The following is a 27,545-nucleotide window of genomic DNA, read 5'->3' as shown; positions in this document are numbered from 1 at the left end:
AGTTGAAGCTTCCAGCCTGAAGCTCTTTTTTTTCATATTTTTATTGTAATTAATATAGGAGTTACAGTTATATTCACCAGATAGAAGGAGCATTACTTCACACACATTGATACCCCTTCTCATGTTTTTGTCCCCATTTCCCTCCCCCTACGCCCTCTCCTCATCTTGTTTTACTGCTTTGTTTAAAAATTGGGGAAGTCTATATTTTCTTTTTTTCATATATTTTTATTGCAATTAATAAAGGGGTTACATTATATTCACCAGATAAAAGGTGCATTCCTTCACGAACGGTGATACCCTTTCTCATGTCTTGGTCCCCGTTTCCCTCTCCCCACCCCTGCCCCTCATCTTGTTTTCCCCCTTCCCTGTCCAATTTCAAATAACCAAATAAGCACATATACAACATATCAGATAACAAGGTAAAATACTGTAACAATATGAGATTACCAAGGGACAGCAGAAGAGATGAGATAACATAGTACAGCTTGAAGCTCTTTACCCCAACTCAGCTTTGTCCATCATGGTAGGCTATTCTTTTGGGTTCAATACTTTGCATCCCTTGCTGGATTTCTTACCACCTTCCTTCTGAGTTAAGGGTTATCTCTTGTGCTCTTAGATGACTAGAGTTATTGAAAGAACTCTTGCCCCATGCCTATGCATTCCACTTTTCCAGCCATTCCATGGAGAAGCACCTAGCCAGGGGACTTTGGTAGCTAGGAAACACACTTCACATTTCAGGACATTTGCACACATAAAGAGCGAAGGTATCCATCTCTAGTATGATTTTTACCATATTTCTATGTACCAAAATAGGACAGTGAAGCCTGCTGAAATTGCTTTAAGAAGGGCAAATGAGGAAAAGTGGTGGACAGGCAAGTTTGATCAGGATATTGTGTACATACATATTTGTGCTGGGGTACTGGAGTTTGAATTCAGGACCTGGGCACTGTTTATTAGCTGTTTTACTCAAGCTAGCACTTTATCATTTGAACCACAGCTCCAAGTCTAGCTTTCTTTCTATTTTTGTATTTTGGTGGTAAATTGGAAACTAAGGATTCACAGATTTGCCTGTGTGGGCTGGCTTTGTACTTTGATCCTCAAATTTCAGCCTCCACGTGGCTAGGATTATAGGCATGAGCCACTAGAGCCCAGCGTTGTGTATGTACATGGAATGTCACAATGGAATTGCCTTCTTATATGAATAATGTATGATAATAATTTATTTTAAATAAGATGAGCTTTGGCTCACAAGTATCTAAGGTTTAACTGTAACTCTCAGGGAAAGAGGGGCCGTTTGAAGACTACAGGGATGACTAAGAGGACATACATGATCCAGCCCCAGTTGAAGAAGCTGTTGTGCTCACACAGCCACATGAATACATTTTGTCAACCCCCTTGTCTTTACATTTCCCCCTCAAAATCCAGGCAAATGAGAACATCTCACAGGCCAACCTTTTTTCAAGTACCCATCAGAGTTTGAGGCAGTATCTTGAATGCAGTGTCTCTTTTTGAGAGCCTGCAGATAGTTCCCAAGTCTATGCTCAAGGAGAGATGGATCCTTCAAAAGCACATGTCTGTGCTGGAGCCTAAACCTTCATTACAAAAATTCCATGTGTTATTTTCCCAGTGCTGTTTCTGTACTGTTAAATCTTAACTAGTATCGTTAACCTGTTTCCAATCCTCATAGTTCTCCTTTTTGTCCCTTCTTAAATACATACTTTTTAGGTTTACAATTGCTTCCATACTGTTCACATCTTCCACAGACACTGTAAAAGTCACTGCTTAAAGCATGTGGTCACAATTGAATTCAGAAGATTGATGACCTCTTCAGGCTGCAGACCAGCTGATTATCAGATCTCCTCTGGGCAATGAAGTTGCCTCCTTCTCCTCTCTCTCGACCGTCAAGCTTGCACCACAGTAATAATATTTAATAAGAGCAGCAGTAAAACTATGTCATTGCTTCTCTGATGGTTGGAGGGTGGAATACAGCTCTAAATAAAATCCGAGTGACTGTCATGCAGATAATGCAGCTGTTTAAGTTCTTTCACCTTGAGGAAGGATGAGGCAGCTCGAATGGTGATTGATGCTTGTCTCTCAAGACTCCTAGAATAATGCATTAGGTGTTTGGGCAGAAGTGTGAGGCGCACTTGATCATGTATTAAACATTTGTGAGCTATTTGCTGCTGTACATTCTGACTGGATGTTGAAAAACAGCCTTGCATGTTTCATGATAAAGGAAATATAGCTTTTGGACTTCTGGCTGCTCTACCTAAATCAGAGGGCTCTTTTTCCCTTGGGATATGTAAGCATCCTTCCCCCCATATATATCTTTTCTTTAATGCCATCTCAGAATAAATGAAGATGCATCATACAGGAAAACCTCACTGAAAAGTAATGTCTACATACAGAAATCTGAATTTTCAACAGTGAAAAAAATTGTGGAAGGTTTATTTATGTTAGCAAAGGATTTTCTTTTTGGCATTACAAAAGAGTTTCTTTAAATAGTAAAGTTTCTAATTGGATAACAATATGTCTGGAATTCATGTTTGGAAATGCATGTTTTACATTATGAGTTATGTTTTATGTTATCCAATTTTATAATGTAAGAATTAAGAATCACTTAGAAAACTTGTCACAGAAATTCTGTGTCAATCTAGGAAGATGATTCAGAACTAAGGATGGTTCCCTTATTCCTCCAGAAAGAACAAAGTTTCCATAGCAATAAACCCTTCTTTTCTAGAACCTGGGAGATTCTTGCATACATCATGTCACAACTGAGCCATTCTACTATTGGTGGTGACATCTTCAAGCTATGTTATGAATAAGGTACTGCCTTGATGGGTTGAATTTTGTATTTTGGAAAAAAGAATCTGGCATGTTTGACTTCTAAAAATATATTTCAAGAATAGTATTATCTTCAGATTCTCTGATTTGTAACTTAGGAGAAGATAGTTCTCCTAAATTTTCTTGGGTTTTAGTGTTCTTACCTGCAACATGAAGATTTTGAACTAAATAATGTCCGAGGCTTTTTTCAGCTATCAGGCTAGTTACCTAGTATTTTTCTTCCCTTCCTTCTTCCCTCTCTCAACCTCTCCCTACTTTGCTCAATTCATCCTTCCCTGCACCTCTCCTTCCCTTCCTTCCTTCTCCTTTTTTTGGACTCAAACTCCGATCCTTCTCTCTTGCCTCTGCCCCATATTTTGGTAGTACAGGTATGTGCTACCAGACTCCATGTTACTTATTTTTTTCTTTGTTATTAGTAGCACAAAAATCCTTTGATTCTGAGATTATCTCCTGTTTCCTTTATTTAAACTCTACATTAAATTGCATACTGATTTAAACAAATGTTTTCTTGTATTTTATTGTTGGGATAATGTATAGAGGGGTTACAGTTACATTTGTCAGGTAATGGGTGCATTGCCTCTCAGACCTTGATAGCCCTTCTCATGTTTTTGTCTCCCTTTCCCTCCCCTTCCAGTCATCTTGTTTTCCTTCTTTGCATACTTAATTTTTATATGCTTTATTTTATAAACACACTCTCTCTCTCCCTCCCTCCCTCCCCCCCCCCTCTCTCTCTCTCTCTCTCTATATATATATATATATATATTTTTTTTTTTTGTGAGTCCTGGGCTTGAGCTCAGGGCCTGAGCACTGTCCTTGGACTTTCTCAAGGCTAGAGCTCTATCACCTGAGCCTCAGCACCACTTCCGGCTTTTTTTTCTATGTATGTGGTACTGAGGAATTGAACCCTGGTCTTTGTGCATGCTAGGCAAGCACTCTATCACTAGGCCAAACTCTCAGTCCCGACACACTCAATATTTTTAAAGCCCATGTCAAGACTTGTAGTTCATTGAAAGTCTGAAGAATAGTGCAAGAGAATGTTAGGTATATATACATAATGTTCTTTTTTTCTTTACTTTTTTGGGCCAGTCCTGGGCTTGAGCTCAGGGTCTGAGCACTGTCCTTGGACTTTTTCAAGGTTAGAGCTCTGCCACTTGAGCCTTAGCACCACTTCTGGCTTTTGTCTGTGTATGTGGTACCAAAGAATTGAACCCAGGTCTCGGTGCATGCTAGGCAAGCACTCTACTACTAGGCCAAACTCCTGGCCCCTATTGTTCTTTTTTTTTTTCATATATTATTGTTCTTTTTTTTTTAGTTAAAAATTTAATTCTTTTTATAAAGATGATGTAGAGAGGGGACATATAAGTCAGGTAATGAGTATATTTCTTTTTGGACAGTGTTACCTTTTCTGTCACTTTCTTCCAGTTTTTCCTTCCAGTGTTCTACTGTTTTTTTTTATACTTTAATGAGAGACAGAATCTTAGATTGTTATATAGCAAAGGTTCAAAAAAAAAAGACTAAAGGTTCAAGAGAGGAAAACTGACAGAGCCAATGACCAGAGTTTCCTGTGTAATGAGAGTCTTAAAGCAGCTCTGAGGGTTCAGTTACCCTGAGTGAACCCAGGGCCTGGTGGGCTAAGGAGAAACACTCTGGTTAATTGGGAAAATGAAATAAGGATGTGGAAGAAATGACCCAACTCCTGAGTCAATGTTTTAGTCCTCCAAATTCCTATATTGATACATATTTCCTGACACTGAGCTGTGGGATATTGGAGTGATTAGGTCACAAAGACATAGGCATTCTGAGTGGGCCTAGTGTCTATAAAAGAGGCTGGAAGACTGTATACCCCTTCAACTACACTTCAACACAGAGAGGCTGTCTTTGAGAAAAAGGTCATTGCCACAAACACCATCTGTATGTACCATGGGCTTCTGTCTCCTGGATGCCAGAGTTGTGAGCAAAGAATTGTTTTCTGTTTGTAAGCTATCAGTCTATGATATTGTTACAGTAGCTCTAACTGTGACAGACCTGTAAAGATGGCTTTTGGAGGCTGTATGATGTTTATTTCTGAATCCTGAAACTCTTTCTTTTTCTTTCTTTCTTTCTTTCTTTCTTCCTTCCTTCCTTCCTTCCTTCCTTCCTTCCTTCCTTCCTTCCTTCCTTCCTTTCTTCCTTTTGTGGATCATGGGGCTTGAATTCAGACTGGGGTGCTATCCTTGAGCTCTTCAACTCAAGGCTAACACCCTACCCTTGAGCCAAGCTCCATTTCCCATTTTCTAGAGGTTAATTGGAGATAAGAGTCTCAGGTCCTTTTGTGCCTGGGCTGTCTTTGAACCTTGATCCTTAGATCTTAGCCTTCTGTGTAGCTGAAACTATTTTCTAGCTAAGTAGAGATGAATACAGAAGTTTCCAAATCACTTTGTACAAGACTGTTGTTAGACTTCACACGTTAAGAGGTGGCCTGCTGCAATCCGTCCTCACTTCAGATACCTGCCCTACGTTGGGGTCTTCCCAGGCATGCTCATTTATAGTCAGTTTGGGGAGTTCTACTTTTTCATCAGGTTCAGTAATTCACTGAATGACTCATAGAACTCAGGAACGTTCTGTACTTGCCATTCCAGTTTTATTACCACAAAGTGTAAGTTAAATCCAGCCAGATGATACTACACTGAATCTTAGTCAAAAGGCTAAGAAGCAAAGGAACCAGCCAGGAGAAAAGATACAAGCACCTAAAACAGGAAACATTCTGTGCACTCTCTCCAGAGAACCAGGATGTATCATTCCCTAAGCACATGGGTGTGGAACAATGGCCATGTAGTATTGCTGAGATAGGGGACCTTACCTGAAGTGCTGTGTCGAGTTGTTGTTAATACTATTATGTAGTTGTACAAAGGGGTTATAATTCTGTGTCAGATTATAAATGTAATGCTCATTGCTCAATGTCACGCCTTTGTTCTTCCCTATTTCCCCCAATCCTGTCCTTAACCTCAAGCTGTGTCCAGAATTTTTTTTTTTCTGTTGTTGTTTTGTTTTTGTCAGCTATGGGAGTTTAACTCTGGGACTGGGCATTGTCCCTGAGCTCTTCAGCTCAAGGCTACCACCCAAGCCCTTGAGCCGCAGCACCACTTCTGGTTTTCTGGTGGTTAATTGAAGATAAGCGTCTCACGGACTTTAGTGCTGGGGCTGGCTTTGAACTGTGATCTTCAGATCTCAGTCTCCTGTGTAGCTAGGATTATAGGCATGAGCAACCATGCCTGGCTGTGTCCAGAGTTTTTACTGAGGATTTATTACTTAGTCATGAATGATTGTTTAATTGACCCCAAAAGGTTAAACTCAATTTCAAAACCCACTATCCCAACATTTTAAAGCCCCAACCCTAATCACATGTTTAGTCTTTCTGGCATGAGTTTTTATTGGCTAATGTAGCCAATCATGAACAACCTCTTTAGCATAAACTCTAGGATCTTTCAGCAGCAACGAAATCATGTGGATCATTCTAGGAATTCCCAGAATTTAGAGACAATTGATAGTTAAATTCTTTGTTATTTAACAGATTGCTTTTATCTTACAGTCTTTGTAAGGGGTACCACTAGCATGGGTAATTCGATGTGTCTTTCTCTGGGACTTGCAGGCAGAATTAAGATCATAAATTCATATAGGGATACAGTAATAATATAGACTTAGAGGGTAGGCTGGTTGGTTTATGCTAGTTCCATCACATACTAGCTTGTTTGTCTTGGCTGACTGCTTCATCTCTTGAGTCTCTGTTTCCTCCTCACTAAAATAGAAACTACTACCCCAACTAAGCTAATGTCTATCAAATGATCAGCTCAATGCCAGGAACATAGGACTTTGGGGTTTACTATTCATGAATGCTCTTGGATTTCAGAATAACCATTGAATATGATCAAGTATTTAAAGTTAGCATGCCCCAAATATCTCCAGGCCAGTAGTTTTTACCAGATTTTTTAGTTTTTAGGAGTTGGTCTATCTATCAAAAGGAACTCTTTCACAAAATCCAAATCTAGAAAGCAGAGAAAAAAAATCTATACTGGGTGACCTCCTCTAGTTGAGAAGGGTCAGGCACCTCTACCATCCTTTTTATCTTCAAGGCATTAAAAACATATTTGAGGAAGTCAGTTTGAAAACTGGTCTAGGCCATGGGCAATCTACCTCACCTGACCTCCCCAGACAACTCCTGTAGCGAGTTAACAGAGCACCTCTGTAGTGTCAAAGGCAGGCCAGAGTTCTATTATTTCAGTTTCTTGATGAGCAAAATGGGGAAGATAAAGCCAGCTCTGTTGTAACAGTGAGTTAGATAATGTCTATAAACTATTTTGAGCTTTTAGAAATCAGCTTTGGGGACAGCCTCTCAATCTAGCTTCAGTTTTTAGCTTGAGTCTTAAATATGGTATAACACAGAATCAAATCTTTATTAATCTGTAATCTTTAGATAGCTTGGAAGCAAAGACATACTGGCAAGGAAAATATGGTCTGTGTTATTAATTGTGTGATAAGAGATTTAAAAGACGTTATGGAGCAATAAGAGAAGCCTGTTAGATCAAGAGGAGAGGATAGCATATCTGAATATGTGTGGAATTGAAATGGAAGGTCCTTTGATAAGATCCTAGATGAACATTGTCCGTGGGTTTCACAGACAAGCTGATGTGAACATTCTGCATTGCAGAAGCATCACATCAGGCGCTGTGCTGTTAAACCTTGAGTTCCATCCTGTTTCTATCATACTTGCAGAGGAAATTCTGTAATCCATATCAGTCTTTGAGGACTGGAAGTATTAACACCTACCTTAAGAGTTGTTACAGGATGGGGACAAAAATATGGGAAGGGATATTGATGTGGGAGAAGTAATGCACCTGTAATACATAGTAAGTGATCTCTACAGAGCTATTAAACACCATATATATAGGTAGTGTATATATATGGCATATGTATATATATATATATATACATACATCAAGTTTGTTTTAATGAATGCTATATTACCTAAGTTCTAAACTCACTTAGACAACATTGGAACTTGGAAGGTATTTCTCTTCCATACTTAGATTTTGATTTGGTCAAAGATATTCTGGAAGTCTGTTATCACAGTCTTCATCATCTTGCCCTTGTAGTCATGAAATTTCATTCAGGGATCAGAGTTTCTGATACTACTTCAAAATAAAATGGCCACTGACAATCTGGATTAGTACTGCAGTATCTATCCTTCCCTGGGTAACTTCTATCTCTGATCATATAATTATTGTCTTTATTGACCATTTTCTTTTCTTTTCTTTTCTTTTTTTGCTACTTTGGTTTGGACCTAAAATGTTTTCCAAAGCTCAAGTTTGGGAGTCTGGTCCTCAGTGCAGCAGTGTTCACAGGTAGAGCCTTTTGAGGTGATTGGATTGTGAGGGCTCTGACCTCCAGAATAGATTAATCTATTAACGGAGTTAAAGCTTAATGAGCTATTTGGTGGTGGTAGAAACTTTAGGACCGGGGCATCCTTGGAGGAAGTAAGGAGTCACAGGCATATTGTTGAAGATATGTTTTGATTTTGGCCATGTTCCTCTCTGGTCCTCTTTCACTTTGCTTTTCAGTCACCATGAGGTTTATAGTTTTACTCTCTCTGCCACGACAGTCTGCCTTCTGTGTTGCCAAGAAATAGCAGAACCAAGTGACTCCAGACTAAGATCTCGAAATCCCAAATGAATCTTTTCTCCTTTAAGTTGATTTCCATATATTTTTCTTATCTGTGGAAACCTAACGCAATTTATTGACATCAAACAACATGATAAAAAGATGAGGAAAACTGGTTGCAAAGTAAACTTGCACACTTTGTAAAGGATGCAGGATCTCATGAAGGTGACTAAGTCACCTTCTTTGGAGACTGGTTGAATAAATTACTCATTCATAAACGCATGTTGAATATAGCAGACAAAAATTCCAGTCCTACTGGACTTGACATTCCAGACTTACACAGAACCACAGATAAATTAATGTAGTGGAGATGGCTCTGTTAGCAACCAGAAGAGATAATTGATAGGCAGTTGAACGTTGGCTTTTAAACATGTCCAAAAGTTCTTTAAGGTTTCCCTCATGAAAGGTAGATGTTAATTCTTCTACCATTATTTTTTCCCTAAGAAGCAGTAGATGACAGAGTAATGTGGTGTGACTTCACGGGTCATAAAAACATGATATGGAGTTTGCTTCTCTCTAAGGGACCCCAAATTGCTATGCTTGTTATTGTACCATTTGTAAGAAAATGCAAAGACTTAGAAAACTTAAGCCAGACCCTGAGGGAATAAAAAAATAAGGCAGACCCAGAGAAACGAAGGTTGCATTGCTTCCCTCATTGGTGCTAGGTAAGATGTACCTATAAATCTGTAAACATGTTGGGTGGCATGCAAGTGTTTACAAGTGAATTAACTGAAGCATAATAGAATCTATGGAGTGCTCAAATAATATAAGTTTTTTTTCTTTTTCCCTTTAGAAAGACTAGGTGAAAGACCAACAAAATCAGCACTAGGAAATGGGTGTAAGCGAGGAAGAGACTGGGGGCAAAGGGAAAGGAGTAGATGAAAGGGAGAAGGGAAGAGAAGGCAGTCAGGAATTGGTTGTATATACCACAAAATTAAGAAAAGGAAGGGAAGGGGTGGTCTGAGGGGAGGTGAGAATGTTGAAGAGGGTGACACTGCTCAAGATGCTTCATATTTATAAACCGCTTTGCTAAATGACACCTCCTTTGTGCAACTACTCCAAGACAATAAAATATTTTTAAAAAGATTAAAAAGTTTCCATGTTAGAAAGACCTTATGGTAAGATCATGGGGGTGGGGAGGAGGGAGGGAGAGGAGGAAGAGGGAGAGGGCACATGCAAGTGAGCAGTTTTAGGAGCTCTGAATGTTTGGATCCCCAGCTCTTGACATCATCCTTCAGGTGGCACAGTCCCTTCAGAGGAAACCTCTAAGCCTTCCTATCAGAAGTGCTTACAAAGAGCTCACTTTGGCTTAGACGAACAGCCCAGTCCATGGTTTGTTAGAACAAGCTTTTACTTTGAGCATCAAGATGTATGAGTAGCTTAGACAGGTCATGCAGAGACCAAAGGGTCAAGCCCTTACCTTGGGGAACTGAACTGCTTAGAGTTTTTGTTTAACCATTAAAATCCCTTAGGATGAACCTGGTTTTTCCTATTGATTGTTTTCTTTACTAATGGAGTTGGGGAGAAGAGATTTTTTTCTTTAGAATGTGGAACTTAGAAGAAGGAGAATATATTAGAGTGTCTGTGTTTCCTGGCTTCTGGGCATGGTTTGTTCCTTGAAGGTTAGAGCCAAGGGGATTCTTTATCTTCCAATGTTTTCATTGAGGGCAATCAAACACCACAATCTGCAGTCTTCAGCTTCAGGGAGTCGCAAACTTCAATAAAGAGGATGGTATTTTATTATCTCCTCGGGTTGTTTACGAAACTAAAAAAAAAAAATTGCACAAACACTTCTCTTAACTGGACGACCATAACCACTGCAGAACAAACCACTCGATTCCAGTTTCACTTAGGAAAGCAATTTTCAATGTTCAGGACACTTGTTGTAAGGCTATTCCTGCAAGGAGATTTTGAATCTCTTTAAAACTTCTTCTGTAAGTGGCCTGCACTATGGGGGGAAGTAGTTAGCACGTGAGGACTCAAGGAAAGGACATGGCTATTCCTTGGAGACAAATGAAGGGCTTCAGAATTTTTTTTCAAGCTTTGTTTTTCTTTGTGGTTAACACAATCTGCCTTTACCTTCTGTACTTTTTGTTCCATTCAAAAAAAAAACAAATTTATATTTGGAATCCTTTAGGGGTGAGAGGAAATGAATGTGCTTGATGTGCTGGAGTATGGAGTAAAAAAAAAAAAAATCCCTCTTCTGGTTTGGCTGTCTGCCATTACATGTTCATGACAGAGTCACCAAGCCTGTTAAGTCTCAGTTTCCACATCTCCAAATGGAGGTAGGTAGTGATACACGGGGGTGGTGGGTTCTTGTTCTCAGGTAGTATAGAAATAACACCAGGAATGTTGAGCACAGTTATGGTAAAGGTAGTAAAGAGTTTATTTAACAAAGAGAAACTAAAGCCACTCAAGAACATGGACAGTGGGACCTGGAAACTGTCTGAAAGGCTAGGCTTTCTCCCTCCACTTGTAGACTTTAGAACATTAATGAGAAGGCAGACTGATCTTTCCCAGCCATGGTATTTTTGTTTGACTGCATCTCCTGCCAGGCATGCTTGGAGTTGCAGCAGCTGGGACAGCCAGCAGCACTTACAGCTTGGAGGGGCCTCCCATCAGCTCACTGAGCAGTGTCAAATACCCACTTCTTACACAGAGCCACAAAAGGTGCCTTCAATGAGCTGGTGTCCCCAAGTGTCATCGCCGCATGAGTCTTCTCTTACAGTAGTGGCTATGGAGATGAAATGGCAGGAAATAGATAACCAGAGAGCAGGGGGCCATTGGAGTGGATCAGCCATCCAGGTGTTTTATAGACGATGGCATCTCAGGCCAGATGGCTGCTGCCTATTGCATATTCAATGTGTTGTTGCTCACCTTTGCATTTTGTTATGGGTGGAAGTACAGCATCTTGCTTTCATTTGTGTGTATGTATGTATGTATACATATATATATATATATTTTTTTTTCATTTGTGGGGACAAGGAAGTTGTCCCCTGACTAGATTCATAGTTTTAAAAGACATCATTAGGCATTTCACAAGAAGAAACGTGATAAGATGAGGCATAAAGGAAATTCACTACTGTGGCTGTCCTCACAGTAATTGAACATTTTTGTGTGTCCAGCACACATTTTGTGACAGGAGTCACATTTGTGGGCGAGTGATTAAAATAAGGATCTGAGCCCAGATGTTATACATATGCTCTGAATCTTCTATCTATTGTGATCTCAGGCCAGATTCCTTAATTGTCTTTTAAAGTTTCTTCTCTATAGTAGGTTTATCCACTATCTTCCTCAGAAGGCTTGTAGTAAGGATAACTTAATCCTTAAAAATGCTAGAAACTGGACAGGGGACGTAGCTCGAATACTCGAGATCTAGAGTTGGAGTCTAGGCACTGAAACAAAGCAAAACAAAACAAAACTGAAAATGCCTCACTGAGTGAGCACTGTATAAGTTTGCTGTTATTATCAGTGTACATGGTAGATGTTATTTGAGTAAATCTGAAAAAAAAAACTGATTCCATGCAGTACTAGCACGTCAGCATGAAGCTCTGGGGGTCAGTTGGCTGACTCCAAATCCTAGTTTAACATTTATTAGATGTGTGACCTTGGCTAACTCATTCACATCTCAGTGCTACAGTTTCCTTATCTACAAAATGGAGTCAAGTAATTCTAATTTCTCTAAAACATTGGGGGTGAGGATTAATTAAGATGGTAAATTAAAAAGAAGTGTCTTGGGCTGGGAGTGTGGCCTTGCAGTAGAATGCTTACCCAGCATGCATGAAGCCCTGGGTTTGATTCCTTGGTAATACATATACAGAATAAGGTGGAAATGGTGATGTGGTTCAAGTGGTAGAGCACTAACTTGAGAAAGCTCAAAGACAGTGCCCAGGCCCTGAGCTCAAGCCCCAGAACTGGGAAGGGGAAGGAGGAGGAGGAGGAGGAGGAGGAGGGGGAGGAAGAGAAGAACCATCTTATCCTCTGTGTATCTTGGTTCCTTTAAATGTGTACTGGGAAGGATCATAGAGTCTACTTTTAGGGCTGCTGTGGGGACAAGGACTAAACATAAACAAAGTGCTAAGGATAGTGTTGTGAACATAGTACATGTGTGATGAAATTTAGCCAGTATTTTTTATTAAGTGACTTACCTGTCACATCATTTAAATATTACTATTACCATATACACACTGCAGATAGCCTGAAAAACTGGTGTAAAGAAGCCTGGGCTTTCCGACTGGTCTTAATGTGGCTTGGTTCAGCAGCTGGCTCTTTTGTAGGCCCTGCCCCTCATTTTGGCCTGTTTATCTACTCTGAGTTTTTATTGACTCAGTCACTGCCTCCCTGGGTACTATCCACACACACCAAGTTAATGGCATGCTATTTGCTGAGTGAGGCTTTTCCCCCATCTTGCTTCAGACTGTGAATGGTCTCTTGAGCTCTCTCCTAACATAAAGAGCTCAGGTGTAAATGTTGTTAAGGTTCCCAGTGGACTGGGTTTTGTGGCTATAACTGCTTTTAAGCAATTTCAGAATGTTATTAGCCTGGGGTCTTTGCTCAGGCAGGAAGAGTTAGCATTAATTAACGAGTGCTCCCAGTCTTGGGTTGTTTGGAATCTTTACTTGCATGTTTGCTTTCCATGGTGTTGTCAGAACCTATAAGCCCTGACTCACATAATTCCTCAATCTCCTCTAATCCTTTCTGGAAATAGCTAAATATAAAAAGGGAAGAGTAATAGCTAAATCTTCTCTGCATCATTCATTTATGCATTAACTACTTGAAGCATTTATTGAGTGCTGAATACACAGCATGCATATGGAAGGGCAGCAGAGCCGACATTGAGAAGGCCTTGGGGAAGAGAAAGCTATCCTGGAGATGCCAGACCTGTCTCTATAAGTATAGGAAAGAATGACTCAATGAATAAGAACCATAAATACCTTTTATTGAGTTCTCAGTGTTGTCTAGAATGTTCTTAGTCAGTCCTCAGAGAATGATAATCGCTATGTCCATTTCCTAGGGGTGTAAGTTGAGGCTTAGCCTGGTGAACCAACAGGTGACAAGTGGCAGAAGCATGGTGGGAGTCTAGACTATTGAGATTAGGATCCACAATCTTCTACACCAACTCTTTCTGCCTCTCTAGTGCTCTGGCACACAGCCAGGACCTCAAAGTCAATTTAAAGGAATTGAGAAGCTCTAAGGGAAAAGCAGAGGCTGATGGGTCATGCTGCTTGCTTTGACCTCACAGTGAGAGGATGGCCGCTTGGATGCAGAATGAGCAATACCTGGCTGCTTCTTCCTTCACCTCCTTGCCCAGAGGGACTTGTGAGTGCAACAGCACCCTCTGGTGAGGCTCTCCAGGCCCAGGACTTGTGTCCAGGTCTAACTATGCTAATTAAAATCCAGTGTTAACGAGGTTAAGAATAGTAACAGCCAGCCTGTAGGCAGGACTATGTTCTTGAGTCTCTTCTGACTGAATTTATTTAGTTGGTACAGCAGCACACATCAAGGGGTCTGTGAATAGCTGTAATGTAAATGATGAAGTGAAGAAACCCCTTAGTGAGGAAGTGAGACAGAGGCACAGAAAGCCGGGCAGCCATGCTGCTGTAGACTTCTGGAGGCCAGAGTGGTACAGGGACCTCAGAGTTAGCTTTGCCCATGGATGAGGGAACTGGGGTATTTATAGACTGGCTCATTCCAGGCACTGCTTAAGGATCTCTCCCTGTAAACCATCAGCTCTCTGGAACCTCCAGCCTGGCGTGGTATAGGTAGAGTGGCTTGGCTGCCAGAGGAAGGTGTCAGAGAGTTGCAGTTTAGATCTTCAGAACAACAATGACACAGCCCTAGGAGATGGGGAGCAGTGTCTCAACAACTACCAGGCTCCTCACACTCATCCTGAGGAAATGGAGGTGCAGACTGCCCAGGGTCACATGGCCAGGAAGTGGTGCTGTGGATTGATTTGTGTCCTTTCCTTGGCCTATTTCATGAGTTGAAGACTTAATCCCCCTCCTCACCAACCTCCTCTGTCTCCACCTTTAAGAGCAGGGTTGGCACAGATGTAGTTGGTAAAGAGAAGACAGTTTAGGTGTATTTGAATCTAATGGAGCAGATGTCCTTTTTAGATAACACAGGCATCCTTTTCAGAGGACACATGTGGTGACAAAGGCAGAAACCAGGTTCACAGCGAAGAGATAAGAAGCAGGGCAGCTGATCTGCAGACCCCTAGGAACTAGGACGAACATGGAATGAACACCGTCTTTCTGCCTTCAGTAGGAAGTGAGCCCTTCAGGTACTTTGATGGTGAACTTCCTGCCTTTGGAACATTGCTGCTGTTGGGACTGCCCAGTTTATGACAGCCACAGTGAACTAACCCACGTGGAAATTGTTACATGTTGGTTCAGATATCCAGCTTCAGCCTGTGGGTGTAAAGGAGCCAGGGTGGGGAGGGGATAGGTACTGCCAAGGTATCATGGTTGTTAACCATGTGAACCTTGAAGTCCTCTTCCATTTTGCTTCTCACCACCAGTATGTGCTATGAACCAGGCAGTGGGCTTGATCTAGAAGGTCCTGTTGGTAATCTGTCTGACAGTGGAAATGGCCCTGCTGAGCCACTTCCTGAAGGATACACAGTAGGAAAGTGGTGAGCTAAGATGTAAACCCAGGCTGCCAGACTCCTGTTGCGCTGTGTCTCCGGACTGATTCACATCATTCAAAACATATCTATTCTTTGGCAATCTTTAGGGCCAATCAGAAGTGCTGAGTGTAGGGTCAGAAAGAGCTTCCATTGTGAGCACAGGTCATCAGAGCATGAAGCTTAAATAAATTATTCAAATATTCTCTTTTTTTTGGGTACTCCAAATCCTCACCTTTCCTACCTTTGTAAGGCTAGGTGGAGAAAAGATATTTTGCCCTTGTCCCTTAAGGTGTCCTGTGGATGCTTTCAGTGTCATTGGGGGTAACTGTGAGGACATGATTGTACAGAATAACCCTTGTTCACTTTCCTTCCAGCCCGCCCCCTCCTCCATTCTCCATCAATACAGCAGAGAATTCCATTCTACTGCTTTGTCAATTTTCTCAGCCAGAAAAATGTTCCACCATGTATCTTTTGTTCTTTTTTTTCTGAGGCAGCTTCAGAGTTATAATTTACTGGCATGTAGAGAAAAGTGGATTTTTTTTCCATTGCAATTCCATTTTCCCCCTCCCTTGGGATTCTTGGGAAAACTTGATTAAAATGTCAGCCAGAAGAATGGCTGGTGATTCTTTAAAAGGACTGATTAAACTAGGATGACCCACAGCTCTAATGGGAGAAGAAAACCCCCACAGGGTTGTGAGTGAGTAATGTCCTAACTATGGGGGTATAGGGAAAAACAAAGGAAGACTTGAAGAGAGAGGAAGGGTGATACTAAAATTATTATGAAGTTCAATGATAATAATAGAAGCCACTTGAGGCCTTCTCATTCTTGCTGTGTGTCATCCAGTGACCTGTGAAATCCAATCCTGGGGCAGATGGAGTGCAAAGAAGACCAGGACCTTATTGTGGCCTACATTTAGTAGGCTGTGAAGTCTAAGTCTGTCTCATGGGATCTATGCATCTCTTGATAATGTAAAAACACTGTAAACAAAAAAACCCCACCTCTATCAAAATACTTTATTGCTTGGAGGGCTGTGACATTGCTAATTTGTGCAGACTCTGTAATGTGTGTTCTCTTCTTTTTTGGTTTTTCCCATCCATGCTTTCAAACTTCTTATCATATGTAAATCAAAAAGATTCTCTACAAGTCTCCACGATCAGTCATTCTCTTCCTCTTTATCATCTTTCTACTTTTTTAAAAAAATGTACCCCAAAGGGAAGCATTGAATTAATTTTAAGCAGACTTCTTAATGCAAAAATATACACAAGGGAGCAAAGGACAAAAATTTAAATTACATAGATGATGAATTTTTTTCTCCGATAATACAGTTTGTTATTTGATAATACTAGCTGGGCCTGAAAATTCTCATTTGCAATTAGATGTAGGCTGCTTTTTCTTTGTTGTTCAGGAGAAGATGTTTCCAAATAGCCTCATGGGGTTTAAAAGACTTACATGAGAAGTAAAACCCAAACAAAAAAAGTGTTCTCCCTAAACAAAAACTGCAAGTATTCAATTCAACATGAAAGGAGACTGGGCATAGGACCCTGCTTTCCTAAGTATTTGTTGACTTTCTAGATCTAGTTTAAGGAATCCTAACATTTTAGCTTTAGCATCTTTATGATGATCCACAGAACTGTGGTGTTTTGAGGTTGGCTGGAAGTTCGATTAATATCTCATCCACTGAACTGTGCAGTGTCTTGAGTCCTCTTTTCAGTGTGTCTCTAACCAAATGGTCATTTTAAGCCTCTGCTTGAATACTTCTCAGGATGGGGTGCTTATTACTTCATGAGATCTCTTGTTTCATCTATAGATGACTCTGTTGGAAGGATATTTGGGCACCTGTCCTGTTAGTAAGCTCAGTGACAAGCAACTTCAAGTAGAGCATGAAAGAAGAACGTGCTACCAGTTCACACAGCGAGCACAAAAGCCCCAAGGCAAGAGTGTGCTTAGTGTATCTTAGGGCACTGAGGAGAACCTATGTGGCTAGAGTGGAGAATGCTCAAGGAATGGGGTGGGGGAACAAAGTTAGGAGAGCCAGTAGAAATGCTGGACTGCTACTCTCAATAAGGGGAGACATTGGAGGCTATTGAATTGAGGACTTAAATGATTTCTGATTGAAAAGATTTGCTCTGAAAATAGACTGCACAAAGGAATGAGTGGACTTCCCTAAGAGCAACTAGGAGGCGGCTACAATAGTCAGGCAAGAGATGGTGGTATCTGGGTGTGCCATGTGGGTGGCAGGACTGCCTTGGTTCTGAATGTTGCTCTTTGTTTCCACCTGCTGATCCTGGAATTATTCTCAGGGTCCCATCTAAGGTAGGCAATCCTCTTTCCTATATTTGCAAGTGAAATTAAGTCAAGTGCCTCCTGTTTCTTCCCTCTTCTTCTCTCCCCTTCCTACTTCTCCACAGGCACCATTCTAATATGTGTGAGGTGTATTTTCCTATTTTTAAGAGCTCTTCCAAAACATGTTATTTTTTTCCATAGATTTCTTGCACTTTAAGAAATGACCTGTTATAGGTCTCATTCGGTTTCTTCTTGTATTAAAAAGACCCATGTATGTTTCTCAACACAGGCATTCAGTTATAGCTGGACACCTATGCTCAGCACAGATATTGCTGGATATCCACTGCTTCTAGCTGACGTGTCCTGAGAAGTATCTTTACTAGGGTGTACCTGTTTCCTTGGACTCCCTTTTCCCCCTCAATCCAAACCTGCTCCTTTCTTCCAACTATCTCTGCATACGATGGCTCTGAACTTTCTCCTGACCTGGCTATTCTCTTCTGAATCTCCTATCATTGGTTCCTGCCCACAGCACACTCCCTGCCATTTTTCAGGTTTGAAAGAGTTCTATAGCTTGGAAGTGGGGATGGGGTTAGGAATATACTTAGCCAAAGGGCACCATGAGGTATTGGACTCCAGAGATACCTAGAATAGAACCTGGCAGAGTAGTGTTGAAGAACTTGGGGTCTTGGATCAGCTAAGTTGAAGTTTACCTTTTAGTTCTTTTTCCTTTCAACTGTGGAATGATAGGTGAATCACAGTCTCTGTGTTATGATTTTGATTGGAAATAATCCCCAAATGTCACGTGCTGAACACTTGGTAGCCAATGCAGCAGTGTTCAGAGCACTAGCCTGGGGGAGGTGATGGGATGGTGAAGGATTCCTGGCCTTGTGAATGGATTAATCTATTGTATGAATTATTGGGTGGTGAAGGAAACTTGAGTAGGAGAAAGTGCAGGAGAACTTGTCCCTGAAGGGTATGCTTTGTCCTCAGGCATTTCCTTTTTCACTTTGTTTGTTTTCTGGCTTTGTTTGTGTTCTCTCCATGACGTCAGCAAAGCAATGGGGCCAAGTGCAACCTGAGTCAAAGCAAACCTTTCCTTCTCCCCTACTTTTCTCAGAATGTCTCATCACCGTGATAGAAACACACACTCTCTGAAGTGCATTTTCCCACCCCTAAAAAGGTAACTATCTAATTATGAGGATCTGTTTATTAGATGCAATATTGTATCTAACCTTTTTGGCATAGATTGTGGCACAGAATACATCTTTAGTAAATACTGACTGTCATTTTTAAAAATATAAATTCATACAAAATTAGATTGTCACAGAAACCAAATATGGGTTGTGTGTATGTATATGCGAACACACATGCGTAGCTGGAAGTAATATTGTGTGGCTTGGTGGAGTAAAAGGTGTTAGGATGAAAGAGAAAAGCTAATTGCACTTTGGTCAAAAGATTCCCTCCAAATTTTCTGAGGACAGACAGGATAAACTTAAACCTTAAATTCTGAATTTAAGACAAGGGACCAGGAAGAGTACCTGGCACCTAACAGGCCCTCCGTCAAAGATCTGTCCCTCCAAAAGCACCCACTTAATTTTTACTTTGTGCCAGGCACTCCAACACAAGGACATGAAGCAGGTGAAGACCCTTTCCACTGCTACTCGCATTCTTGGGGAAGAGACATTAGGGATAATGGCAGAAATAGGGGGAGTGATTACCAAGTTGAAATTGGCCAAGAGGAGGCATGTGATGAGTATTTTCCCTGTGTTTTCTTCTTGGCTATACTCAGAAGGTTACAAAAACCATGAGAGTTCTTTGGCAGGCCAGTTAGGATATTGAAAGTTTTTCAAGAGATAACTGGATTGTGTTTAAGGAAAAGCTCCCTTACTGAAATAGATTTCCATGGGAAAGCACATATTCCATTTCCTTCTCTTTTTTTTCTTTTTTGAACAAGACCATCTAAGTTAAGGGAAGGAAAAAGAAAAAGAGAAAATATTGCCTGCTTGTGAAAAGGGAGTTAAAGAACCTCCATTCCCTCCATTAAAAACAAAACAAATAAACAATAATCCAGTCCTTACCAGGAAGCTGTGTTAAAGGAAAAGTGGTGGGTAGGAAATCAGGGCCCCTGCTGCAATAGGACTTAGACCCTGAAGGGCCTTGACCATGTCTCCCACCTCTGTAAATTCAACCTTCTGCAGGATGAAGTGGTGAGCGGTCTCAGCTCCTTCTCAACCCTATAAAATCCATGACAGTAAATTCTTATGGTCCCTGAAAGTCCTCCACATCTATGTTTACACTGACTATGGGTTTTTACTGGAAGACAGAGTGTATTACCTATTAGAAAATAGAGTTCTTGAGATTTTTGAGGAAAGGGAGAGATAGAGAAAGGGAAGGCAAGAAGGGGGGAAGGTGAGGCCACCTCTAACACCACAGCATCTGTATAGTCAGAGAGTTATTGTGCATTTCTTTTTTTTCCTTGTCCAAGGGAAATATTTATTTTAAATATATCTGTGATAAATGTTACTTAATGCAGAGAACAATTCCAATAGTCATCATCTTAGGCTGGGAAAAATATATATGGACAAGACAGGTGCTATTAAAGTACCTCAGAGTGAGTCCTGACTGCAGGTAAGAGCATTTCTGCCTCGCATTCAGGAAAGCAATTGATTTTTGAGGGTTAATTTTATACACTGCTACTTTGCCAAAGTTTGGAATCAGCTCAAGCAACTTGGGAGTGGAGTCTATAGGGTTCTTTAAATACAGAATCATGTCATCTGCAAAGAGGGAGATTTTCATTTTGTGTTTCCTTATTTTAATCCCCTTTATGCTTGCTTCTTGCCTTATTGCACTGGCTAGGAATTTTAATACTATATTAAAGAGGAGTGGAGAGAATGGGCATCCTTTTCTCGTTCCTGAGTTTAGAGGCAATGGTTTTAGCTTTTTGCCATTAAGTATAATGCTAGCTATAGGTTTGCCTTACAAAGCCTTTGTTATACTGAGGAATGTTCCATAGATTCCTAGTTTCTCCAGAGCTTTTAGAACTTCTTTGTTCTCTTGAAGAAGGAAAGATGAGAGAGAATATTCTAGAACAAGTTTTTCTAGAGAACTGTCACTCAATATGAGATCTGAGAACATTTCACAAAGCAAGTATCTTTAGAATCACTAAACACTATTTTAGTGAAGTTAGTTTTCTTTCCTTTTTTTTTCTGTCAAGACTATTTCATGAAGAAGCATCAAGTTGATTCCCAGTTGAGTGCCAAGTCCTATTTTCTTTTTTTTTCTTTTTTTTTTTTTGCCAGTCCTGGGCTTGAGCTCAGGGCCTGAGCACTGTCCTTGGATTTTCTCAAGGCTAGAGCTCTACCACTTGAGCCTCAGCACCACTTCCGGCTTTTCTCTATGTATGTGGTACCGAGGAATCGAACCCGGGTCTTCATGCATGCTAGACAAGCACTTTAACCACTAGGCCAAACTCCCGGCCCCCAAGTCCTATTTTCTTACTGTAACACTGAGCTCCTGAACAGGCTACAGGTAGAACATTTACCTATTGGGACCGGTGGTCCTGAGGGGAGGCCTTGTGGGAAATCCTTGGGCCACATACAGGGGCCACATGAAGACTTTGTTTTCTGAAGGAGAGCAGGAAGAATAGAGGACTTCAAGTTTTCCCATCTCACATCTGTATTTAACGACAATGTTTGACTTAAGCTATGTAAAGTTGAATTGAACGTTTTTCTGTTTGTTTCATCATCGCAAAGCATACACATGCCGTGTCTTTTGCTGTGTGTCACTGGGCTTACAACTGAAAAAGTAAGAGTCAAATCTTGGGCTGGGAATATGGTTTAGTGATAGAATGTTTGTCTAGCATGCACAAAGCATTGGGTTTGATTCCTTGGTACCACATACACAGAAAAAGCCAGAAGTGGTGCTGTGGCTCAAGTGGTACGATGCTAACCCTGAGAAAGCTCAAAGACAGTGCCCAGGCCCTGAATTCAAGCCCCAAGACTGGCAAAAAAAGAGTCAAATCTCAAATTGTTCTGATCTATGCTGTACCTCTAACTGATCTGTGTGATCTTGGGCAAATTACTTTTCTATTCTTTCATTATAGAGACTCAAGTGACAGAAGACATCAAATCTCACATTGTATTATAACAAGTTTGGTAACATAGGCTCATGAATGTTTTTGAGAGAAAACAGATTGAGTGATATTTGCCACATATTTATCTCACATACCCATCTCAGCAACTGTAGTTGGGTGTTAGGTAGGAATTATTATAACCTGCTTGTAGTGAAGGGAACAAGAGACTTAAGGAACAAACAATAAGAACAATTAAATGCTTCAAGTTGGAGCTGGAGCCATGGTGACTCACAGATCAGAAGAACCGCTTGAAAGTAGCACCCACGATTATTTTCCCTGGGGCTTTTCTGTTATATTTGATACTAATGAGTTGGCTGTGTGGGCAGCAGAGTTGATAAAGGAAAATGAACTGTCTCCACTTTCCAGACTACAAAACTGACTTGGGTAAGGAAATGCCACCAAAAACTTTAGTCTGGAAAATCAGAAAAAGGCAAAAACAAAAGGCAAGATCTCTCTAAAAAGCTCTGCAAAGGTCAATGGGATTAATAAACCCTCAGAACATGGTTATTTTGGCTGAAATAAAGAAACAACATGAGGGAAACTTCAGAGACTGCTTGTATAATAGGAATGTAATTCATTTGCCCTTTTCTTTTGTGTTGGATGTGTGATTGCATGAAGTAAGTTGGTAGAATAAATGGAACCACCATGAAGTCGTGTTCTGGAAATGGATTATCTGCAAATGTTATTTTACATTCCTAAATTCAGCAAAATCATCAACTCAAGGTGCCTTGAAAAGAACAAGTAGATAATGGGCAGCTAAAATTGATGGATTAGAAGCCTGGAGGGAAAAAAAGTGTGCTCTTGGGGACATTTGAAATTGCCTTCTATGTTCTATATAATTTAAACAAACTACTTGTAACTAACTTTATAGGTCAAACTTAATTTTTAATCTCCTGTGACATGAAAATTAACCTTGAGGTAAATTCATAGAATTCTCTTAGAAAACCAAAGCTACAGCAGATGCTAATAAGTGTTCCCAGAAAAAAAGAAAGGACTAGAAAGTTCGGCAGAACTTCATGGAGTTCTTTAGTACAGGACTTGTCAGAGCTGTGTTGATATGAACTACAGTCTTCTAGAGGGCTGCAAAAGGCATGAAATTATTTACTTATATTAAAAAAAATCCCCCTCCTTCTGTTCCCAGACCCCTTTAAAAACATCTTGGGAGGTTAGTGTTCTCTGGAATCTATGTGAGAAAATAGTGATCTCTTTCTCTTTAGAGTGTAAGAAATTGAGCTTCACAGTTTATATTACTTTATATTCAGCATCATATTTTTGATCTGCCTGTGAAGTGTGAGTGGAAGGAAATACAATTACAACTTTATGCATAGGGAAGTATTACTTGAAGATGAGTATCATTTATCCCAATGGAACCTTCAGGTGTGTTCATCCAGTGACTCTGTGAAGATGGCTTCATTCAAACCATTCTTAAAGCTTGCCACACAATCTGGTTTGCCTGGAGAAGACTGAGGAGTGACAGCTGGTGAGGGCCTTGTAGTAAGCAGAGCCCTAGATTAGGAAGCCAGTGAGATTTAGTTTCTGCTTACGGTTACCAAGTTAAATGACTTGGCTTTTGAGCTCGCAGAAGAGTGCCAGCTTCTTCATCTGTAAGGTGTAGTCCTTAGAAAGGATGCTTCCCCAAATTATTGTTCAGATCAAATGAGGCAATGCATATGGACAGCCATTCCAGAAGAGAGTCTGAAAGTTGGCTGCTTGAATTGAGATTCTTTAGCTTGGCTATGGATGGGCTTTCTACACCTCAGAAAAATTATTTCAATCAGATTTCTCCATGGTTAAAATAGAAATGTGCTGTAGTTTGGACTCAGTTTCCTTCAGAGGACTCATGTAGTAAGGATTTGGTTCTCAGCTTAGTGCTATTGGAAAGTGGCAAAACCTCATGGGCGGAAGCCCAAGGTAGGTCTTTGGGTCATTAGAAGCATTTCCCAGAATGGGATTGTGGGAAAATGGTATCTTCCTCTCCCCTCTCTCTCACCCCCCATTTAGTCCTGAGGTACATGACTTTGATTTGTTATGCACTCATTGCCATGGTGTAATCTTTGCCTTGATGTCACCCAAATAACAGGGCTGTCCAAACGTGGACTGAAACTTTAAAAACTGTGAGTCAAAATAAACCTTTGCTCTGATAAGTTGATAATCTCAGATATTTGTTGTAGTGGCGGAGAGGTAACTAACCCAGAATGTGAGAGCCGATACCTTCAGGAGTTGTGTGGATTAACAAACTAATACTTGTAAAGTGCTTAGCTATGCCTGCAATTCTAGGTTCCTCTCCCCTTTGGTGCCATGCTCATGCATAACCCAGGGCCTTGCACATGCTAAGCAAGCCGTCTGCCATTGAGTTACAACCCAAAGCCCCCTTTAATTGATTTTTCATTTTTAGAGATATTTTATTTTTTATTATAAGTAGATAGAAAAAATATAAATGAAAGGTAATTGAGAGGACAAGACTCAAGAATGATATCTTGGGTTAAATAAAATTATACATATTACTGCAAATTATACTTAGTAGTGATGGACTAGAATAACTTGAAGCTTGGTATTCATTATCTATGGCTTATAATAACTACCAATTTAGCAGATAAAAACAATGCACTAATGATCTCAGAATTTCCATGGATCAGGAAGCTGTGCCTGGCTTAGTTAAATCCTTTGTAAGGTGACAGAGTATCACTTAAGAGGGTTGAAGACTCATCTGAATGATTGGTTGGGGCTACATATGTCTGCTGAGCTCATCTCATTGTTGGCAGCATTTAGATCTTTGAAGACAGTGGGGATGAAGGTCTCTGATTTTATGAGCAGACCTTCTGTCAGCTAACTTCAGACTACCCTCAGCTCCTTACTCTGTGGATTCTCCGATCACTTGCTTTCATAGAGACAGACAACCTGTCAAAAAGTTCTGTTACAGACTTTCATGGACTGCAGGCTGTTTCTAAGAAGGTAACCTGTTTAAAAAGAATCTAGGCTAGGCACTGGTGGCTCATGCCTGAAATTGTAGCCACTCAGGAGGTTTCAAAGCCAGTGGGGCAGACAAATCTGTGAGACTCATCAAACTAATCCCCTCCCCTGCAAAAAAAAAAACCAAAGCCAGAAGTGAAGCTGTGGCTCTATTCTTGAGCAAAAGAAGCTCAGAGACAGTGCCTAGGCCCTGAGTTCAAACCCCAGGACTGACAAGTGCACATGCACACCCTCGCACGCACACACATGTGCACACACACACACACACACACACACACACACACACACAATCTACGTTTGGATAGAATATGCTCCTGAAATCAATTTTAGAAGGTAGCATTTTAAAGACAAAAGCAGCACAGTTAAAATATGTGAAGCTTCCCAAGATGTACTTTGAGGGTATAATAGCTGTTTGCTCCAGAATCTTTTTATGCTGTCTGAGGCCTGTAATATTATTTTATCATCAAATTTCAGTTATTTCCAAACTAGAAGGACTTTTTCTATGACCTCCTATTATCTAAGGAGAGCTGAAAAGATAAGCCTGCTTTTATGAAAATTTCCTTGACATTGTATGTTCAGGCTTCTGAATTTACTGCATAATAGTACAGACGTTCATTTCTCTTTGGCTATCTAGGCCTGTGGGCATTTGTGTTAAGTAGCTCCAACGACTTTTATTGTAATCAAGTACAATCACCAGGCGTTTTGTATTGAGTCTCACAACATGGAATAAGTGTTGTATAGAACTGTGTCATGCACAACTGTGTGATAATCTCCTTGAGGAGATTGACCTGCAGACTTCACAAAGAAATCCAACTCGATAAATACTTCTCCGAAAACACCCCTTGGGCATAAATAAGGTCATCACCTGAACTTTGGGAGTTTAAGGATGTGAAAACCCATGAATTACAGGGCCTAAAATATCTCTTAATTTTTAAAATCTGAAGACAGATTTTGAGTTGTACATGAACTAGGGAGTTTGATATTACAGACAATCACATGAAAAATGGAAGCAAGCTGGAAGGGTCTTGCTTAGTTTCTACTCCATAGAAATCGCAGTGAGCCAATAATAAATGCATTTAGATGCCGAGATAGCTCCCTGAAAGAAAATCTTCTGTGAAGATTTTTCAAAATTCTGATGCATTCCCTAGCATTCACAGTCATGTTATTGATTCATTATTTTCACTTCATTTGAAGCATTATTCATCTATGACTTTGGTTTGTGGTTGAGTCCTACTGAGAATAAAATCAGCAAAACGTTTCTCCTTGAACTGCATTTTTCTTTGGATGTTCTTGATAGCAACTAAAGAACTTGGAGAGTTTTTGTCACAAGCTATGTGTAGGCTTATTTGCTCTGAAAACTGATCCAGTCATCATAGAAACTTTGGGTCAGGATAGAGCATGGCAGGTGTTTAAGTCAATTTATAAGTTAATTCAAGGTTCATATCAGTATCATTATTTGGGTACATGAATATTTTAAGGATTATACTTAAGCTCTCTTCCCCCCTCCTCTTTCTTTTGGATACAATCAACTAAGTCAACTTAGGACCCCATGGAAGAAAAACCTGTAACATTCCTTATAAAAACAGGATTGAACAACAAAAGATGCCATCCTTCCATTAAATTTTAGTCCCAAGTTTGCCCTTAACTTGATATGTGACCTTGGGAAGTTCACTTAACCCCTGACTCAAATATTAGACAGAGCTTTTGAGATCTCGAATCCCATAACTCCTAGGGGGACAGAGAGGTAACAACCTTTTACAAACTGAGTGTCAAATTTCTAACGTCTGGTCTTCTGGTATTTTTCAAAGGCTATCTGAGGTCATCTTGTATTGATTCTTGTGAGCAAGGGTGAGGGAGGAAGTACAAGAATGATTGGAAGCTGAATAATGAATCTCAAATGACCTGAGAGAAAGTTATTGATAAAGTTAACTACCTTTACTGAGCTCTTTCAAGTTCAGCATAGCCAGGTGTGTGAAGAAATGTGAAGAGGATTGAAATATAGCTCACAGGAGGGGGGGATAAAGATATGAGTTGATGAATAAATAAAATGATCCCAGGAAAGGTAGGCAATGATTATTGCCACAAGGAAGATTCATACCAAGTGTTATTGAAGTTTACAGGGAACGATGATGTCTAGTTTGGAGAGGATGAACCCCGAAAAGCTTTCATTAAAAGATGACATTTGAAATGGACATGAAAGCAGGGGAAGGAGTTTGCTTGATGAAAATGGAGGCTAGGGAGCTCTAGGTAAGAGAGATGGATAACCTATGGCTTGGAGATGGGAAAATGTGGGCTTTGGGAATAAAATTGAATTGTTCCATTCTGTTGGCCAGTGGGCAATTTGTGATGAAAAAGTAGGCAGCAGGCCCATGACTTTATCACACACCAACCATGTCAGGCCAGATCGGTTATATGACCGGGCATTCTGGTTTAGGCAGCTTGTTGGCCCTCGGAGACAAATACATTTTCATCCCATATTAATGACCGCATTTTTAGGAGACAAGGATCATCGCAACAATTCTTTCATCTTTCTTGCTGACCCAGTGTAGTAGGCCGACCTTTAACTGTGTAGTTCAATGCCTTCTAACTGCATTCGACATCAGCCAACAGCAGCCAGCACCCTGTAACATTCCCGTTGTCAGCAGCATGGGATAGCCTTCAAGGTCTCATCATGTAGAAAACTACGCTGTTTGGCATATGCTCTTGAACAGGAAAATGGTATGATCCTCAAGTCAGGAGAAAAGGGCCCATTTGTACAACAAAGCTAAACAATATAGTACCCTTTTATTTTTATGATCTTAGGGGCTATTGTTTTCACAGCCCTTATGGATGTAACTACCCTTTAAATATTTATCTCAAATCTTTTATTTTTTTTGAATTATTAGATTTCATTTCAGCTGCCTGTGTAATTAGAGACTATAGAAACTATAGAATGGCTTCTAAAGAATGAACAGCTCTTAGGTAAATTGCCTTGTTCTTGTCAATTGCAGCAC

At 40.4% G+C, this 27,545-nt stretch overlaps 1 long non-coding RNA gene across 2 annotated transcripts in view; it reads left to right on the top strand.

The window, feature by feature from the left end:
• The first annotated feature begins 4,683 nt into the window (after window positions 1-4,683).
• Window positions 4,684-27,545, top strand: part of LOC150055719 (uncharacterized) — a 172,938-nt gene continuing 150,076 nt past the window's right edge. For both annotated transcript variants that reach the window (XR_016537454.1, XR_016537455.1), the window contains exon 1: window positions 4,684-4,794. This is a non-coding gene — a long non-coding RNA (uncharacterized LOC150055719). The remainder of the gene's footprint in view (window positions 4,795-27,545) is intronic.

This window comes from Megascapheus bottae, chromosome 13, assembly GCF_031878675.1.
Source record: "Megascapheus bottae isolate mThoBot1 chromosome 13, mThoBot2.hap1, whole genome shotgun sequence".
NCBI classification, from domain to species: domain Eukaryota; kingdom Metazoa; phylum Chordata; class Mammalia; order Rodentia; family Geomyidae; genus Megascapheus; species Megascapheus bottae.
Note: the sequence above shows the minus strand (reverse complement) of the source record. Positions and strands in the feature narration are given on the sequence as shown.